Source organism: Mastomys coucha, unplaced genomic scaffold, assembly GCF_008632895.1.
Source record: "Mastomys coucha isolate ucsf_1 unplaced genomic scaffold, UCSF_Mcou_1 pScaffold9, whole genome shotgun sequence".
In the NCBI taxonomy this organism is placed as follows: domain Eukaryota; kingdom Metazoa; phylum Chordata; class Mammalia; order Rodentia; family Muridae; genus Mastomys; species Mastomys coucha.
The window spans coordinates 85,155,761-85,167,415 of NW_022196915.1; the positions used below are offsets into that span (position 1 = coordinate 85,155,761).

General features: G+C 40.3%; 1 long non-coding RNA gene across 1 annotated transcript in view; it reads left to right on the forward strand.

The window, feature by feature from the left end:
• LOC116085088 overlaps window positions 1-6,745 on the forward strand; it is a 72,577-nt gene extending 65,832 nt beyond the window's left edge. Inside the window, exons 2-3 of the long non-coding RNA XR_004116412.1 lie at window positions 939-1,056; window positions 6,684-6,745. This is a non-coding gene — a long non-coding RNA (uncharacterized LOC116085088). The remainder of the gene's footprint in view (window positions 1-938; window positions 1,057-6,683) is intronic.
• Window positions 6,746-11,655: the final 4,910 nt, after the last annotated feature.

The following is an 11,655-nucleotide window of genomic DNA, read 5'->3' on the forward strand; positions in this document are numbered from 1 at the left end:
TTAAAAATCCAGGCACCAGGGACCTTTGGTATACTTCATAAAGTATACCCAAAACATAATTAATTTCTACTCTCAATTTCTTTGTCATAGACTTGAAAACTAATAGTCACTTAAAATACAGAATATAGAATTTCAGAGTTTTAAAGTTTCTTGCTCTCTTTTAGAATAGTTCACTTAACCTCATCTAATAGAAGATCTTTTAATTATGCATAATGGCTCTTGACACGCATTCAATTCAGTTTTCATATCGACTTTCTTTTCACTCACATTTATACTTTATGAATTCATATAACATTAAACTAAGTTATACTGATATCAGGACCCAGTAGGCACCTCCAGGGACAATTCTTTTATCTCTGAACGAGGTATTAGTTAGAAACAAGTAAACATGATAATTTAAGAATGGCCTTATTTCCGAGGGAAAGAACAGGTTGTAGCAGAGAGGGTTTAGTAGTTTAAATTGCCCCTTCTATAGAAAGTGTTGAGATGTTGATCCTATGAAGGCTCAATAGATGCCCCAGTGTAGGGGAATCGAGGGTGAAGAGGTGGGAGTTGGTGGGTGGGTAGAGGAACACCCTCATAGAAACAGGGGGAGAGAGGATGTGATAGGGTATTTCTGGGAGGGAGGGAAACTGGGAAAGGGGATAACATTTGAAATGTAAATAAAGAAAATATACTATTAAAAAAAGTGTTGAGTCTGGGCTTTGGGTCATTTGCATAATACACGTAGTTTTATGTACAACTTTGTGCTTCATATATCACAACAGCCTCTTAAATCTCTACTCAGCAGTGAACACTTTAATATTCTAATGACAAAGGTCACATTCAGATACTGGAGTGCCTCTGTCCCTGCCAGCAACCATAGTACCATCAAAGAAGGAAGAGACTAGCCGCCTTCCTCTTTGCCAACTGCTTCTTTTCATGTGCTCACTTTGCAGGTTGCACTAACCTTTCCCAGGCCTGACTCTTGCTCTCCTGTCTCACTGTGATGATGAGGATCCTGTCATAAAACCTTTGAAAGCAAAACAGCTAACCACGCTGAACATGATTTCCATGGTAAGTTAGAGGTTTCAGTTATCTAAGCCCGATGGGTTATTAGCTCCACAGTTTTATTCTATGAGGGACATTCATGTTGAGTTGGAGCATGAAAATATCCTCATGCCATGGTTTTTTTGACCCACAACACATCAATTTAATATGGTTCAATAAGTACACTTGTTAGAACCATGAGAAGTTGGCCTGGGAGTCAAGTGTAGGTCAGATCTATGGGTCTGAGAGTTGGGGTTTTTTGTTTGCTTAATTTAATTTTGTCAACCTGACAAGAGATACAGTTATCTGAGAATAGAAACCTCCATTAAGAAAATGCCTGTAGCCAGACTGTCTTGAGGCCAGAAAAGGGCATCTTCTTGCTTAGTGGTTGCTGTAGAAGGATTCAGCCTATTGTGGATGGTGTTGCTGCTGAGTAGGTAGTCCTGAGTATAGAAGAGAGTGAACTGAACAAGTTAAAAGGACCAAGCCAGGAAGCAGTATTCCTCCATAGCCTCTGCCTTGAGTTTCCTCCCTGACTTCTTTGGGTGATGTGGAAATGGAAGTCAAATAAACTCATTCCTCTCCAAGTTGTGTTCAGCCGTGGTGTTTTATTACAGCAATGGAAACCCTAAGAGATCAGCTAAGGCAACTTCTATTATAATGTCAAAAAAAGAGACAAACACCAGAAGAATTTTCCAATTCGACATTTTCTCTTTATGATTTATGAACTGCACTTAGACACATCACTTATTTTCAGCTAAGCATTTCCTTAAAAGAAGGAGAAGAAAAAGATGAGAAAAAGAAAAAGAAAGAGAAAAAAAAAGAAAAAGAAAAAGAAGAAAAAGAAAGCAACTTTCTTTTCATTCCAAAAGAAGGGCTGTCCCTCCAAATGCTTTGCAAGTAATTTGGAAAACAGCATATACCACACCAATCGGGTAACTCTCAATATTCATTAGCATATTAAAGGCTCTGGGAAGTCCCTTAGCAAAAGTCTTTGTTTAACTTGTATGCCTTCAGGTTTCATAAATTTATTTGACAAAAGTAACATCTAATCCGAAAGAGCTAACGTTTAATGAAACAAGAACACCTTGGCAAACACTCCTTGCTAGCATTAAGGAGAGTCTACTCTGTCTTCACAGTGGATTAAATAAACAACATCTTAGTATCTGTTAGAAACAGCACAATTTGTGCAGGTGTCCAGAACACTGTACAAATTTCATTTGCTGATGAAATAACAAATAGGGAAGCCATAGTCTAAAGAAGCACTCTGCTGCTTGCCAGAATACACACAAGACTGAGACATACTGGAACCAAAGCTCACAAGTCCTGACAATGATTTCCAAGCTGTGTTTACAAACAGAACTGAACTGCAAATAGTTGTCAGGGGCCATTTCTAACTGAAGCATCTATTTAAGAACTAAGGAGAAAGGGGAGGGGGGGTCTTCCTTGAGCCAGAAATAAAGGATCAGGCTTTGGACTGTGTCATGGCAGGTTATTGCCATCAATAATTGAGAAAAGGACACTGAAAATCTCCAATGACTGTAGTCATTCAGAGAGCTACATTCTCAGCTCAAAATCTCATGAAAAGGAACAAGACATGAGTGTACAGCTTTCTGATGGCAAGATTCTGACCCTGAGAGAATGACTTCCTGCCATTCCTGAGGTTAAATAAATTTCTGTATTCTGAATGTTGGCAGGGTCGTGGGTAGTTTCTCAGCATTTTGGAATTGCATGCTATGTGACACTCTAACAACATTCAGAGAATACTGGTGTAGCCTCTGCAAGGCGAGGGAGGCAGGAAACGGTGAGGTGAGACATAACAATCAGATGGATGGACTCCCTCACTCCCTCGGAGTTGTTGAAGACGTTCCTGCTGCAAGGCCATGTTGCTCCTGTCACAAACAATATCTGTTATTTCAGAACACTGTAAAACATACCTCAAGGCCAAGTGAGAGTTGTCAAATAAAGATGAAGAGCCTTTGGCAAAAAAAGTGCTCTTAAGATGTTTACCTTCTCATACCTAATGGTTTTAGATCATATCTTATTAGTCTAGGAGACCATTATATAAAGTACAATTAAGATCTCCTTGACATTTCTAGGCATTCCAATTCAGCTTCGCTAATAGCTACAACTTTATTGCTTTCTTTCTTTGCTTTTCATTATTTTTTTTTTATTTTAATGCCACACAGTGTTGGAAATGCAGTTTACAATAATGGGGACTACCTAGGGTGCACTTCAGTAATTACACTGAATGTCAACTGCCTCTCAAGCTGAGTCCTGTGTTGATTGCTTTTTGGTGACACTCTCGTTTGGGCAGCGTGTGGGAAGGGACACCTCTCCCTGCAGGCTTTTGCTTGTCTCCAGGGCTGTCTAAAAGGATCCTTTAAACTTCCATTTTGAGCTCTTCCACCGCTCTAATATTCCCCACTATTGAAAGGGATTAAAGCTAAGTTAAAGACTAGGGTCACAATTCCAGGAACCCCCCACTGTACTGACACCATTTTTTTTTTTTTTTTTTTGGTCAAGAAATACCTACTATCTATCAGCTCTGTTCTAGGCATTAAACATACACTGTTTAGCAAGTATGTTTGCTGAAATACAGTTAGGACATCTTTCTGACCACAGGAGGATTTCTTTACAGAAAAAAAAAATCCCACCAGTAGTAACATTTGAACCCTAGGTTTCTATTCTACACCTGTGAACGATTTTCATTTTTCTTCTGGGGGTTCTTGCTTTCTAGACTGCTCATCGTCAGTAGTCTTTATGTGGTTCATGACTTAATAAACGAGTACCACCTCATAGTTACATAGCATCAACTCTCTACCAAACTCTATAGTAGCTTAGAATATGCCTTACATTATTAAGTCCTCCGAGTGGAACTTCAGAGTAGATTTTATTTTTTAATTTATCTCCAATGTGTATGAGAGGAAACAGAGATAGAGCGAGATTGTCTTGTGCCTAACAAGCTAGTGGGTAACAAGCTAAGATTCTGAACTTAAACCTTAACTCTATATAGCCAGGAGCCTAATATTGCTTTGCCCTGGGAGAGGGAATCCTCATACAGGTTAATAGTTGTTGTGGTAAAGCAAAACAGACGGTTTGTGTACATTGTAAAACTAGGAAGACTGAAAATATAGAGACTCTGGCAGGAAAAGAACAAGAAAAAACAGAGGTCTCTTAACTATCATTTTTCCAAGAAGCATAGGGGTTAAAACAAGAACATCCTAAACATGATGTATAATTGGTTTTAAAAAACATCCAATACTCATGCTTCCATTACTGGCCTAGTGTGCCTGGACTCATGCCACAGAAGACAAAACAAAACAAAACAAAACAAAACAAAATCAGCTGTACTAGCTACTTTTGTTCCGTCTCTAAAGACTTTTCATTTTTACTAAACACTGAATAGGTTAGTTGCCTTCACCTAAGCACTGTTGCCAGGGCCCTGGTGCAGGAAGTGAGCAGACTAGGCAGCCGTCGTTGTTATCACATTTGCTCGGTCCAGGGTCCTCTATTTGATACAAATGATGAATTACTTTCAGTAGAAGCTGAAAGGGACCACATTACACCCTCCGCCCCAGTGGGTTGAGTAAAGGACACAGGATGGAAGCACCTGCCAGTAGCTGTTTCCCAGGTACCCATAGGGGACCTGGAACAAAGCAGGCCACAAACAAGCAGGCTCATGGCTCCTGGTGCTTGGATCTCAGAAAGTGCAAGCTAGACTCAAAATCATTGCTCAGAGATCAGCATTCCTGATGCGCAAGAAGCACAGCCGTTCTCATGACCAACACTGCAGACAGTGGGTTTCCTGCGTAGAGCATCACTCAGACTTTTACTTGCTCGACTGGTTAAGGAGTAAGTTTGGCAATGTCCCTGGATTTCTTCAGGGTTAAAACACGAAAGACTTGAAAATATAGCAGGGTTTATTTGAATGTATTCTACTTTCATTATTTGAAAATTCTTTGTCTTTGAATAAAATCAATTGTGTGCTTGTTTTCATTCTCTTCAAACTACTTATGCTACCCTCCCTGCCCTGGCCCCTTTTTTCTAAGTTCAAATAGATGGAATACTCATTAAAATGAACTTCATCTTTTCTTTCTTTCTTTCTCTCTTTCTTTCTTTCTTTCTTTTTTCTCTTTCTTCCTTTCTTTCTCTCTCTTTCTCCCTTACTTTCTTCCTTTCATTCATTCATTCTTTCTTTTTTGTTTTTAAATAAGGTCTCACTATTTATAGTCAATGCAAGTCTAAAACTGGAGATCCTCCCACCTGAGTCTCTCTCTCTCATTGGCTATTATGCCCAAAGTGATTCTCTTGGACTGGAAGTTAAGACTGTTTTTGGTCTTACCTTAAACATTGTTGAGCTACAAGTTACTGTTATACCATTTTCATACATCTCTACAGTTTTGTTGGCTCACAAACTGAATGCTCTATCAGTGTCCTGGAAAGACTTACTAAAAGCAGAGAGAGGAAGCATGCTTGAAAAGTCGTGTGTTTGAAGGAGAGGCCCGTGCCTATTTCATTACGCTTAGCAAGGCCTGGGTGCAGAAGCTTAGACCTGTGCACAATAACCTAGCTTAGAGTTCCTATGAAACATCTTAAGCTTTCTATAACTTAAAAGGCTGTGGACATATTCGTGCTATGCAAAGTAATGAGGATGTGAGACTGTATTGTGAATAAAGTAATACAACACTACCTCCTAGTATCCGTTTCAGTAAGACCGGCAAACTAGGGCTAAGAAGCTCATGTTGCCTTACCACAGAGTAACAAATAAACATTAATACTTATGAAACAGCTATGACACCCCTGGGCTTAGAAAACCTAGATTCTGTAGGATGATCAAGAAGCTTGTCTATTTCCTACTGTTTGGAGTTGCTATTGATCCTTTAGACATCCTCCTAAAGAAATCATCCCTGCCTTTCCATAGACAGTTCCAGAAGTCTTCAGTCTGCAGTGGAAATATCACCACATATTTTTTTACAAGGTTAGCTTGTTATTTCTATTAGGGAAGTCAGTAATATTTCTAATAATCTTATTTCCTACGTGTTTGGACAGCAACATCATCTAATGCTAAATTATCCCCTATTATATACTCGACACTCAAGTACGCAACAGACAACCATCTTATTTAACACTTTCAATAGTCCTCAGTGGGAGTTTCTCTTATATCCATTTAACTAATGAAAACCAATGCTCTATGAGAATTAATACCCACCCAAGAGCACACTGTGAGACAAAGCTGGGCTACACACCAGCTTCTGGTTTACAAACTTGCCATGTAACACAGCTCTTTTCCACCCTTAGATGGAGGGCATCACCATGGCTGCCTTTGATGTAGGTGGATGGGCATCACCATGGCTGCCTTTGATGTAGGTGGATGGGCATCACCATGGCTGCCTGTGATGTAGGTGGATGGGCATCACTATGGCTGCCTGTGAAGTCTACCAGAGTGTGGTAGAAGACTAACAAACAGGATGGTAGGATGGGAAAGTCCCAAACAAGAATGCCATAAGGCAACTCCCACAGTAAAACTATGACACAATCTTTCTAGGTGTTTAGAGTCCATGTGAACCTATTGTCACAGCAAATGCTCTTGTAGCTAAAAGGAAGATGCTAAAGAAATCAGCAAAAATTTGAGTAGCATTATTTCTTTTCAGATTATTGATTGAAACTCTAGCCCAATGAGAAATCACTGCACTCTGGAGTACCTGTCAGAGAATCTGAACTCAGAAGGATCTGTGGCCAGCCTCCTCCACCTGAGGCAGAAGATGGGCAAGTGCTACCCAGCCCAAGGAGCAGGACTCACTCACTCATTCATTCATTCATTCATTCATTCATTCATTTGTAGTTCCTGGATGTCCTCCAGGATTTCTTAAGAACTACTTATTCACAGAATGGAGAGGTGGAAGTCACCACATGCTTCTGGGTAAGGATTCCATCTCCTATCTTCCATCTTCCCACAGGGGTAAATTTGTTCAATGTCACTGTTGATGAACTCCCGCTGGTGAACCAGTGTCAGGGAAAGTGGAATTTCCCCCGAGCCCCTTCCTCTGCTGCACTTTGTAACCTGAGAGACATTTCCACGAGGAAGCAAGTTACGTGGTGATGTATGGAGAAGCTCAAACACAGACGTTCCCTTAGAGTTTAACAAAGAATATAAAACCTTCATCCAATGTTTACTCATGTAGTAGATGCCTAATTCGGGGTCTCAGGGGACAGAGAGGAGCAGAGGGGTTAGAGGTTCTTTCCCTGTTATGAGAATCTTACAGGATGTCACCATCCATCACTGCACCAGGTTCAGATAGAGAGCCACCTACAGTGCGTAGCCCCGGAGAACATTACATCCTGTAGATGATCACATGAGTAGCAGTGTCCACTGCACTTAGGGACTCACTTCCTGCTGCCTAAGTAAGAGCTTTTTCCACATCCAGGAAACAAAATGAAAAATCACATTGGTTATCTAATAATTCTAGTTAGTATTTCCATGTTAAAACAAAAAGCGAACACACTCCCCAAACTCCTTCTCTGAGGTGATTTCTTTCAAAGCTGCATACCTGCATTTGAAGTTGTTCCTGAGGAGATTAAAGTCATTGGAATTTCTTTCCCCTGTCTCATCTTTATTCAAAATTACTCACGTCTTTCCATTTCCATTTTGTTATGGAAAGCAGCGTAATCATGCGAATGCTGTGAGCACAGGGCTCAGTGTGCACTTGGCAGGTGATGTTTGTGTTCATTCATTTTCTAAGAAAGCTGTCTGGAACCTAACAGAAATGTGATTTGGATCATTTAGTTTGGGGTTCAGGTGCTTAGATTCCCAGAATGTATTGCATTCTATTTTCTCTTCATTTCTGTAGGCAACTGGTTTCAAACTGAGAAAGAACTTCCATGTAAGTACAATCTACTTTTACAGAAATCAGGAAAACGCTTATATGCTCCATATCATTACAACCGGACATTTTCTTCCTTTGTCTATAAGACAAATTTGTATAAAGACTATTTGGTTTTTTTGAGGTGGAATATTGACTCTCTTGGTTATCTGGAGCTGGGTTCAAGTACCTGGGTTCAGTTCCTGATACAAGAAAACAAAAGGTCGGATGTATGATTGAGTAATGGATACCGTCATCCATATCATCACTGATTTCGTTGGTTAGATTTAGCCTGGTAGCCTTTCTTTCTGATGGACAGTTGCTGTGAGTGGTGATTACTGCTCCTGCTACTTCTACGGCAATGCCGGGTTAGGACAGCACGAGCTAGAGTTGTGAGACTCTCCAGCTTGTCAGCCAAGGTCTGTGTGCCTCCCCAGACTACCTTCTCATTGCTCTAACCACCACGCAGTGCTTTATGCTCCCCACACTACCTTCCCATTGCTCTAACCACCACGCAGTGCTTTATGCTCCTTAGAAGGCTTATTATTCTTTACAGATGAGAAATTTGTTTCTCATGTTTTGAGTGCATATTGAATCTGGCCTGTGGGGAAGTCAAACAGAATGGAAACAGAATAAAAGTATACTGAGTTGCTGATATGTATAGATGCTGCCTTGGTAGATTACACACAATGTTCAGAATCCATCAAGACTAGAAAAGAGATTATTATGTAAACAGGGAGATGGTAGCCATAGAAATCAAGTCAGTCTCCAGCTATACTTAGCTTAGAGAAGGAAAGGAGCAAGAGAATTCAGGATTACTTAGACTCATTTACCCATTTCCTATACACGGGGGTCTTAATTAGCTGCCTCTGCCAGTGTCCTGCATATTCATCTCCCTCCCCACAAAGAGAAGGAAGAGTATTTGGGATGTAATAGATGTGGGAACCCAGAAGAGCTGGTCTCCATTTCCGTGGGGATAGATGATGGTACACACAATTACCATTTTCTCATCTCTTTGTTACCAGGTTATGTATAAAGGGAAAAGTTAAAGGGAACTAGACTTAGTCACTTAAATGATCTATAACAAAGTACTGCAGACTGCTGGCTCAAACAATGGTCACTTCTGGTCTCACAAGTCTGGAGTCTAAAAGTCCAAAAAGGAGATGCCAAGGGTAGGTTAACCTGAGGGCTTTGAGGAAACCGTCTCATATGGCCTCCCTCTTCGTCTGTACATTGCCATCTTGATAGTCTCAAAACTAGTCACATTAGAATTTATCTTACTGCTTTCCTCTTACCTCAGTTACTCCATTGAAAACCCCATCTCTAAATGAGGTCTCATTCCAAGGTGTTCACTTAGGGCTCTAATGTTCCTCCTTTGGAGAAGGCACAGTTTTGGAAAACAAAATGTATTTGGGCTGTGGTGGTGGTGGTGGTGGTGTGTGAGTTTGTGTGTGTGTGTGTGTGTGTGTGTGTGTGTGTGTGTGTGTATCTTGGGAACAATGATAAGATAAGTTGTGCTCTCCCTTTTCATAGAGCATTTCCTTTCATAATTTATCTTAATGGCTGGTGAAAGAAATAATTTTTTATTAATATTTTGACCTATTAGAACAAAAGAAACAGAATCTCAGAGATACCTTTAGTGTTGAGGTTTCACGTGCAGATTTGCCTGGGATCATTTCCAATGGTCAAGGACACAGGTTTTGTTTAAGAAGATTCAAATACTTACAAGAAAAGAGATAAGAAAGGTCACTGAGGTCACGTAGGTGGTTAATGCTGTTTCCTTATCTATGCTGATAACACCCCGTGCCTAATGCAGAGTGTAGGCTACAATGCAGTGAGTAAGGCAGAGAGATAAAACAGATGGAGGGAGGCTTGCTCTTTATGCGCAAACTGTATGCCATGGATGTACTGGAAAGGGAGAGGGAGAAAGACTGAGGGAAGAGGAAGAGAAAGAGGAAGAGAGTTCATCTACCTAACTGAAAAGAACCAGGTACATGGGTAGAGAGAACAGGAAAAGAAGAGAGTAAGCAAAATATTTTTTAAAGAGTAATAGTCATTTCTCAGGATGGACAAAGATATGGTTAAGTCAACAACATCTAAAATCTCATAGGAGTCTCTAATCTATCAGGATCTATTTAATTTTACTCTAAAATCTGAGGGACCCTAGTTATGAAAGGTAGGAGATTTCCTAGGAGTGAGATCTCAGGCACAGATGTATGAATCACCCAAGTTCTGAGCCCCTCCACGACATCCATTTTGTTCTTCTCAAATGTCCTGTGAGAATACTCTTCACTTCCCTATGATGGATAGGAAGAGGAATATTTCTGCTTAGGTTTTCTCTAATTCTGTCAGAGAGGTAAGACAGTTTCCTTGGTAAAAATCTTCCAGGATCACAGCACAGCATCACATCGACTTCTGCATCTCAAGAGCAATGCCCACATATTAACAGCAAGGGACCTGTTGCTACATCACTATGCCAACGTCCTTTCCTGCCCAACCATCATGTCATTACTGATACAAGTGAAGTTTGCTCCCTTTTATTTTCTTCATAAGCCTTGGGAAATAAAGCCTACTAGCTGCCATAGAGGTATAGAAAGCTGTTGAAAGTTTAATAGTTTAGTAGTTTCTCTTGCTGGGATATAGCACTGATCAAAAACAACTCGGCAAGAAAGAAAGCAGTCTGTTTTGTCTTAAAGTTCCCAGGACACAGTTCATCAGTGAAACAAGGCAGACAGGAACTCAGAAAAAGACCTTGAAATCAGGAGCTCAACCACAGCCTAGAGGAAGGTTCATTGCTTACTGGTTTGCCCTCTACGGCTTGCTCATTTTCCTTTCTGATAAGACACAGAGCTACCTTCTCAAGAGTGATAATGGCTACATCAATCATATATGTACATACACACACACGCACCCACACGCACACACACATACACACACACACACACACACACACACACACACACACACAGAGTTGCCTAGAGGTAATCCTGATAGAGATAACTGAGTTTCTGTCTTCCCAGATGACTCTAGCTTCTGACAAGTTGAGAAAAACTAACAAGAGCAAATGAGAAGGCTCAAACTCCCAATATTGATGACTACAGGGCCCAACAGATCATGTGCAAATGTCTATATTACTTTTATTATCCATCTCCTAACTTTATGTGGCTGTCACAGACTCTGAGAGGATACAATCAGAAGACTTAGTCGCTAAGAGCCAGCCTAACTCTGAGTTTCAATGCTTTTTTTTTCCCTTTGTCTAACCTAAATTTCCATGGACTCAGTGATCAGGTGTGAGGATATGAGAAAACCATGAGATTTCTCTACAAGCATGAAGTATTCTCTACAAGATACAGTGAGGAATAGCTAGCAATATGGTACACATGCTTCATGGGGACTTAATAGCCTGCTTTTTGGGTGTGGTGTCATTTTCTATCTCTTCTCCTTACATGCATTCTGCAGAGAGTTAGGGCTGTGTTTGATTATACATTCAGGGAAGTGCCCATGATGGTGTCAAAAGACTATGCCTGTATCTTCCCATGCATATTTTATCTAATAGAGAGGAGCTTAATATTGAAAAGGGTAATAATATTCCTAAAGAGACTATATATTAGATTTCCCAAAGGAATATTTTTGATAACAAATAGCACTCCAGATCTGGGCCCACAGCCCTGAAGATGGATCAAAGAAATTAAGTCTGGGCACAAACTGTGATGAGCTATAAATATTGGAAAGAAGTCAAATTTCCAAGAATTAACTTTTCAAC